The sequence below is a fragment of the Sceloporus undulatus genome, chromosome 6 (assembly GCF_019175285.1).
Source record: "Sceloporus undulatus isolate JIND9_A2432 ecotype Alabama chromosome 6, SceUnd_v1.1, whole genome shotgun sequence".
In the NCBI taxonomy this organism is placed as follows: Eukaryota; Metazoa; Chordata; class Lepidosauria; order Squamata; family Phrynosomatidae; genus Sceloporus; species Sceloporus undulatus.
This window is the reverse complement of record NC_056527.1, coordinates 134963671-134971373: the sequence shown is the minus strand read 5'-3', so window position 1 is coordinate 134971373 and position 7703 is coordinate 134963671. Positions and strand designations below refer to the sequence as shown.

The 7703-nt window shown below is 42.3% G+C and overlaps 1 protein-coding gene across 1 annotated transcript in view; it reads right to left on the bottom strand.

Annotated features, from left to right (window-relative positions):
• The window catches only part of POU2F3 (POU class 2 homeobox 3), an 84556-nt gene that overhangs the window by 61238 nt on the left and 15615 nt on the right, over nt 1–7703 (bottom strand). The gene's annotated exons all lie outside the window — the stretch shown is intronic.

Sequence of the window (7703 nt, the reverse complement as noted above, 5' to 3'; positions counted from 1 at the left end):
TAATAATAATAATAATAATAATAATAATAATAATAATAATAATAATAATAAATAATGATAAAGAAAGTGCCCATCAAAAATACCTAAATTGCAGGCTGAGATATCACACAGGTCACTTGGTCACTGTCTTCCTCCCTTTGGTGGCATTTATTGTATTTCCATGTAAATTAAAGCAATTATTTCTACAGTAATTATTTTAAATGACCTATGCATATAAATTAATATATGTAAATTTTCTGCAAACCCAGGACCATCCTTTGTCTTCTTTTCAGTGACTCATTTCCCCCTTTTAAGTGATATTCCAATAGCCATGCAAGGACCTGGAGCCTGGTAAATAGAGACAGAGTTGGAGCATATGTTACTATAAGTGATGAGGGCAAGTTCCCAGGAAACCCTGATTGTTTGGGACAAAAACCAGATTTCATTATGGTTCTGCAATGTTGTTTTATCCGAAGGCTGCAAGTGTATTCTAGTAGTTCACGCCAATCAAGTACAGTCTCAAATTTCTGAAAACAGTTTCTGGACCCAATTCTGACTTTGGAGGATGCCCTAACTATAAGTAACCAAATAATATGAGTTGCAAATGGCAAGTTCCAGGTTCTCGTCCCTCAAGACTTGGTGATACTGTATTCATTGCAAATAGTCTAAGTAAAACAGATTATGATGATGGGACAATAGGGTTTATCTAGCATATGATCTCTGCTTTTAAGTGGCTGTAGGTCAGACAGGTCTGGCCCAAGATATTATGCTGCCTGAAATAAAGGATACAATGGTATCCCCCCCCCCCCCTCGTTCCATGTACAGAAACTGACCAAACTGGGAGCTGATTCTTTCTTCGGTACTTGTGTCCAGTTCTGTCACTCTGTTATACTAAACTGGGGTCCAAAACACACAGCAGAAATAATGCAGTTAGAGACCACTTTAGCTGCCCTGGCTCAATGCTAGAGAATTCTGGACATTCGTACTTTGTGAGTCATTGAGCCTACTCTGTCAGAGGGCTCTGGGGCCAAGGCATTCAAAGTGGTCTCAAACTGGATTATTTCGGCAGTGTGTTTCGAACCTGATCCTCCCAGATTAATGCTTACTGTACAAATGGTGTCAAGGTTGAAACATGTGCTTAATTTGCACAATCTAAATTTAACATAATGTACTTAATTTGCATATTATGCAAATGTGTATAATATGCAGATTTGGTCATCCAATTTGGGGAACTGGCATATGGCAACCCTATCATTTATATATATAAAAAAGAACACCTTGCAGGTGGAAAATGAACTGCAGGGAAGGAGGATCCTAATTCAGCGTTGCCTTGTATTTTCCTTGAGATGCCACTTTTCTGTATGCAAGGATTCAAAAACAAATAAAAATGAAGATAAGAGCAGCACCCCACAACCTCATGTTTGTGAAGTACACTTCCACTTCCAAGCAACGTGTGCCTAGAGACGCTGCGTGCCTCTTTCCAAGACCTATGTGGTCCTAGCTTGTTGTACTTCTTTTGCTCAAAATGCCCATGTTTGTTTCCCTAAATTGGTTCTGTAGGATATTGCAACAGTTTCCCACTTGCCCAGTGCAGAAGGGTGGGGATGGAATATGTTCCCAGTGCCTGCAGCCATTAGGTTACAGGCAGGTGTGCTCCAACCGCTTCCCCGTGCTTGTATTCTGTTTTTGTTCAAAAAGGCCTTGCCTTCCCCTCACTCCTCCATCAGCCTCCGTATCAAAGAGGAGTCGCTCCTCTTGGTGCAACCCTGTTGTTCTGATCAGAGGCAGATAGAGGCAGAACTGCCATACAAACAAACAGAGATAGGGAGCCCGCAGCCTACTCACCTTGGCATATCAGATACAGGGGAGGGTTTCAGATATCAGGGACTCCCAAAGGAAGGAGAGGGTGAAGAAAAAGAGGGTGCAAGTCAAGGGTTGGCTTTGCCCCGTGGAAGGAGACAGGGGATGGCATCCCATCTGCCAAGGTTTTATCTCTCTCTCTCCCAACCCCAAGACCATAAGAATGATTGGAGGAATGGCTGCAAAAGATTTCCCCATTTCCCAGACCTGTGAGAACTGGGTTTCAGGTTGTACCAGATTGATAAAGAAACAGAAGGTAGATAAAGGTAACCTACACCCTTCGGAGCACCACTCCCTGTTATTGTCAAGGAGCAGCGGGTGGGCGGTAGGGTGGGAGACAATATAATGCATCCCAGGTCCCTAGACCACCAAAGAGAGCTACATAGAAGAAGATTTTGTTTCACGTTCACCATATTCACCATGTTCCCCCCCCCCCCAACCACCTCTCATTAGCTGCATCCACACTGCAGAAATAATCCGATTTGAGCCCGCTTTAACTGCCATGGCACAGTGCTATGGATCTCTGGGAATTGGAGTTTGTTGTGGCACCAGAGCTCTCTAACAGAGAAGGCTGAATGTCTCACAAAAGTACTATTCCCAAAATTCCATAGCATTGAGTTAAAGTGGCGTCAAAATGGATTATTTCTGCAATGTGGAATCTCAACATTAAGTTGATGTTAGCTGCATCTGCAGGTATTCCATGTGGGAATGCTACAGGCTCTATATCAGCGGTTCTCAGCCATTGGTCCTCCAGAAGTTTTGTACTTTAGCTCCCAGAATTACCTGAGCATTGGTCATATTCACTAGGACCCCTGGGAGCTGAAGTCCAAAACATCTGAGAACAAAACGAAGAAAAAATATCGCCCTGAGACAATAATGAAAATCATATGGTCTGTGGATTGTGATTTTTATTTGATTTATTTATGGGATTTATATCCTGTCTTTCTCCCAAAATGTTGGACTGCAATTCCCAGTAGTCCTAGGCAGCAGAGCTATTGGAGAAGAATGCTGGGAGTTGCAGTCCATCTGGAGGGCTGTATCATTCCCAACCTTGCTCAAAGGTCTCCTTGTTAGTAATGTCTCAGCAAAGCTCCAGAAGTTAAACCCGTGTTCAAATTAAGCCATGAACTTGTAGCACCATCCCAGCGGTGTCCTACATCTACAGTTAGCAGTGTGTCTAAATACACCTTCTAGCCCCCAGACATGTCTGACAAGTCTTGTCAGAAGGATGACTGCATTCTTCCGAATTGATCCCATCCTTTACTTGAACAGGAACAGTAGAAAATGGGAAATGCATCAGCCAACGTAGTGGGCTATGACAGACTGGAATGTAATTCCCTCCCCCCCAAAGCAATCTGTGGCTTGTTATTTATTATATTACTTGTTACAAACATGTTACTTTTGGGTTTTTAATTACTGTACTTTCTTTTACTAGAATACACACACAAAGAGAACAATGATTCAAATTGGCCCAGAGTCTTCCAACATAAACTTCCCCAAGCACCATTTTAACAACTTAAGCTAAGTAACTCATTACGCTAAAAAAAGAAAAGAATAATAGCATTAATGATTGTCAGATTGCTTAGTATAACTAATGTTGTCAGTAATATAATTATATATGTACATATATACATAAAAAATCTAGCCCATAGGCAACAATTCGAAGGAATCTTGTGACACCTTAAAGACCAGTAAGGCTGTTTTTGTGTGTGTTATGTGTGTGACAGAAGCATCCATAGACTTGTAACACATACTCTACAACATTTCATGGATGGAAAATGAGACCTGTGTAGCCAAACAACCTCAGAGTATGATCACAATAGCAAAAGGTATTAATGGGGAAGAATAGACAAACTAGGAGAAGCTACAGAAGTTTGTTTTTGCCTGAGCCTAAAGAGCAGTTAAGATTCTGCCTTCTCCTCTCTTCCCTGCTGAGTTAACTGAATGCAAACTTAGATTTTGGGGGTTTTGGGGGGGCTATGTGGACATGTTCTCTGAAGATGCCAGCCACAGATGCAGGTGAAACATCAAGAATAAACTCTTCCAGAACATGGCCACATAGCCCCAAAAACCCACAAAAATCTATGGATGCCGGCTGTGAAAGCTTCCGACTTCATATTGAATGCAAACTGCTTTTGCATTTTGAACCCAGTTTGCAGCAACTCAAGTAAGCTGAGGACAAAGGAGGGAAGTGGGAGGAGGAGAGAGAAACCGAGACATTTTAAAAGCAGTTGAAAACATGGGATGACAGAGGATAACACAAGACTATCCCTGCCAAATCAGGACTGTTGGAGAGCATGGTAACATCTTAGTTCTAATGCATCACTAGAGCATTAGCTAGAGCAGAAGAAATGGTTTTGTCTGCAACAGAAGACACTTAACTCCTTTGTCCTTCTGCAATCAAGCTCTACCCAGAAACATTATTTTGTTTTAAGAAAGAGCTCCCATTAATGTACATTTACATAGCAACTCTAAAAGGAAGGCAACTCTGGCCTTGCAGCAAACCGTTGCATGCTAATGCTCATCTGAACAAGGACTTTTGGATCCATTTAACAGTGAACTAGATTGGCACAATCTCCATCTCCCTACCCCTCAAGCGCCAAGCCTGGCAAATTGGCATTTAAAAGTCTCCTTGGCTCTGTTTTCACTCACAGAAATAACACTGGAAGTGGCTAGCTTTTCAAGAAATACTTGACTCTCGTTCAAGAGTGTTTCCAGGCCGTCACATTTAATTAAATCGGGGCTCTTGACTCCATTTTATGATATCAGCTCAAAAAGGAGAGTTTTGAAACAACTTCTGTCTCATGGTTAGGTAACCTACAGTTTTGCATACACCAGGGGCCCTAAGTAGGAATGGGATGCTTGGCAAATTTTGCTCTCAAGCAATATGTAATTTTAGAATTTTTCATCAGGCTGTAAGAAAGTCTCAGATCAACCCTAGTGGCAAAAGTCCTAAAGGACACTGGCTTGTTCGTCCCCAGACCTGTCCCATATCCACCTTGCTACCTGTTTCTTCTCAGGGATATTGGGTAGATGTCTACATACAGTATGACCTTGCATCCAAATGTTGTGTTAGTCCACTGTTAGTGCCTCTCCTCCATCAGTTTCCGCTGCCTCCAACTTTTCTGTTGCCTTTCTCCAAATTATTTCAACTGATACAGTTACTGAGAAGAAGCAAAGCAGGATGAAGAGAAATGTGGCCCACTCTCCTATGGCCCCAGTGAAAATCTCTGCAATTCCTGTAATCCCAGGCCATTGGCCATGCTGGCTGGGGCGTACAAAAACTTAATCCAAAACATTTGGCAAGCACCAGGTTGCCTATCCCTGCTCTATGGCAACTATAGGAAACTGTACACTAAGCATCCTAACATGACATCATTCCCTTGCTCATCTTGTTCACTTGTTGACACCGACCTACATGGCAACATTGCTGAAGGACAAGGCAGGCAATTCTGAGTGAGGACAGTAATAATTTCTAATTTACATTGCCTTCACGCTGTGCCAGCAATAGGTAACCTAGTGCCCTGCAGTTGTTTTGAACTACAGATTCCTCAATCGTTGGCCATTGCTCAAGATGGCTGGGGATTACGTGAGTTGTAGTCCCAACAAGACTGCCTACCTTTCTTCTAACCAGTTGAGGCTCCTGCACTGAGTGTGTTGACATGACACCATTGTCTGTCAGATTAGGATGCGTGAAATTGTGACTAAGGACTGAAAAAGCTATTGCAGAGAGAAGTTAATAGCTTTTTTCACTGCATTGCCCTTGCTCTGAATGTGCATACATTGTTACGTCTATTTTGAGGCTGAAATTCTTCATGGAAAGCATTCTGCCCTCATCCCCATTTCAGCTCAGCCCTGGTAATTCTTTGTGCTTCTTAGCATTTAATGTTAGATTACTATCTAGTTTTAAAAGAAGGCCGACGGCTTGTAAAACTGCTACCGTTTCTGTTTCAATGGAAACAAGCAAGGAAGGAAGCAAGGAGCCTGGTTACTGAAACAAGAGCTGCTAAAAGCCTGATTTCTAAACATAGTTGATGAAAATAAGGAGGGTTCTTTCAAGGAAAATCAGGAGAAAGTGGTCCCATGAGCCATTGTGGGTTAAAATGATTCAAAGGGGGGGGGGAGACCACAATATTGTGTGCAAATATGGCATAATATTGACAGACAATGAAAGCCCTAATGTTTCAGAGAGAGAATTAAGCCAACATTGATGGCATTTCAGAACCATATCTGAACCTGGAATTTGAACCAATAGGTAGCCATATCTGAACCTGGAGTTGCAAATTTGTTCTCAGTTTCAGGGCTTCCATTTGGGAAATTCCATCAGGAAGAATAATAGAGCAGGGAGATTTTGAGAAAGAGAGATTTCAGAGAGTATGGCCCGTTACAGATGGGCCTGAAAATATGGACTGGGTCCGTATTAGGGTTAGAAAGGGGCGTCACTTCCTGACGCCCCTAACCCTAATACAGACCCAGTCCATACAAAATGGCGGTGGCCGTTCCACATGACCGCCGCCATCTTGACATAGCGGACACGCTCTGGAAATGACGTTGTGAGTGCGCGCTTTGGCGCTTGCGGCATCTCTTCCAGGGTGCAAGAAGGAGTGTGATTTTCACGCTCCTTCTTTGCAGCATCTGGGAACCACGGCATTTGGCTGCTGCGGTTCCCAGATGCTGCAACCGGCGGTGGCAGCAGACCGCCGCTTTTCGGCAGTCTGTACCCTGCCCGAGACACTGAAAATTGTTCACACCTTGTACTCTCTTATTTGTTGTGTTTGTACTCCCATGGTAACTTTGCCTGTCCCTTTTCTCTGGATGCCTAAACTGCATTTCTAAAGGGTCAACTGAAATTTGGGGATTGGGGGAAAACTTCATTGGATGAGCCAGAATTCTTACTGGGAGGGGTAGCGCCCTCATTTCCCCCAATAATGACACCTTTGGTTTTACTAATAGAAAGTGAAAAATGACTTGCAATATTCAGTGCAAGATTAGATGTACCAGAGTACCATGGGAATACAAACACAGCCCATAAGAGAGTTCAAGGCGTAAACAATTTTCAGTGTCTTGCTCTTCGAAATCTCTCTTTCTCAAAATCTATTATCCTTCAGAATAATGCAAGGATCCTGTGATACTTAAAGGGCTGATCCACACCTACAATTAAAGCGAGATGCCCAATCATTTGAGCTAAAGGAAAAGAATTACTTCGAGAGGTAGTCAAATCACAGGAGTTAAATGTTTCGCAGAAAGGTTTCAGATCCGTTCACTGCAAAGCTGACATTGCTTACAAGTTCAAGGTATTAAAAGAACTGAACCTCCAAGCTCTTTAGCACTTATTCATCCTGGAGGAAATAGTCCTGCAATAAACACCGCTTTGAACTCAATAACCCACAAGGCTTTTCCTGGATCTCCTTTTCATGATCTTAACAAAGGACTAATTTGAACATTATTAACACACTAAGAATGTCAAGATGATCTCACTTTGCCTGGGTTCTTTTGGATAATTAAATGTGGTAACCCTTCAGACAGCAAAATTACCTAGAAGTAACACTTTCAGGGATTGCTTTTGGCCCATACTAAGTGCAAACTGGAGAGAGAGCGAGAGACAGAGAGAGACACAGAGAGAGATTCTTCACCTTTCCGAGGAAGCTACTGCTTTGGCAGCTTCCTTATAAATCTGCCAAATTTCCCCATCATAGTAAGGCCCATTATTATTTTTATATGATGTAATTAGAAGGCAGGATACATTTTTCCTCTCTCATTTCATTAGGGGTGGCTTAATATCTGCAAGACCATTGCAATAAAATACCCATGCATATTAAAGTGATGCATACTATTTTCAAATGGATGCAACTGGAAGTAAAGCA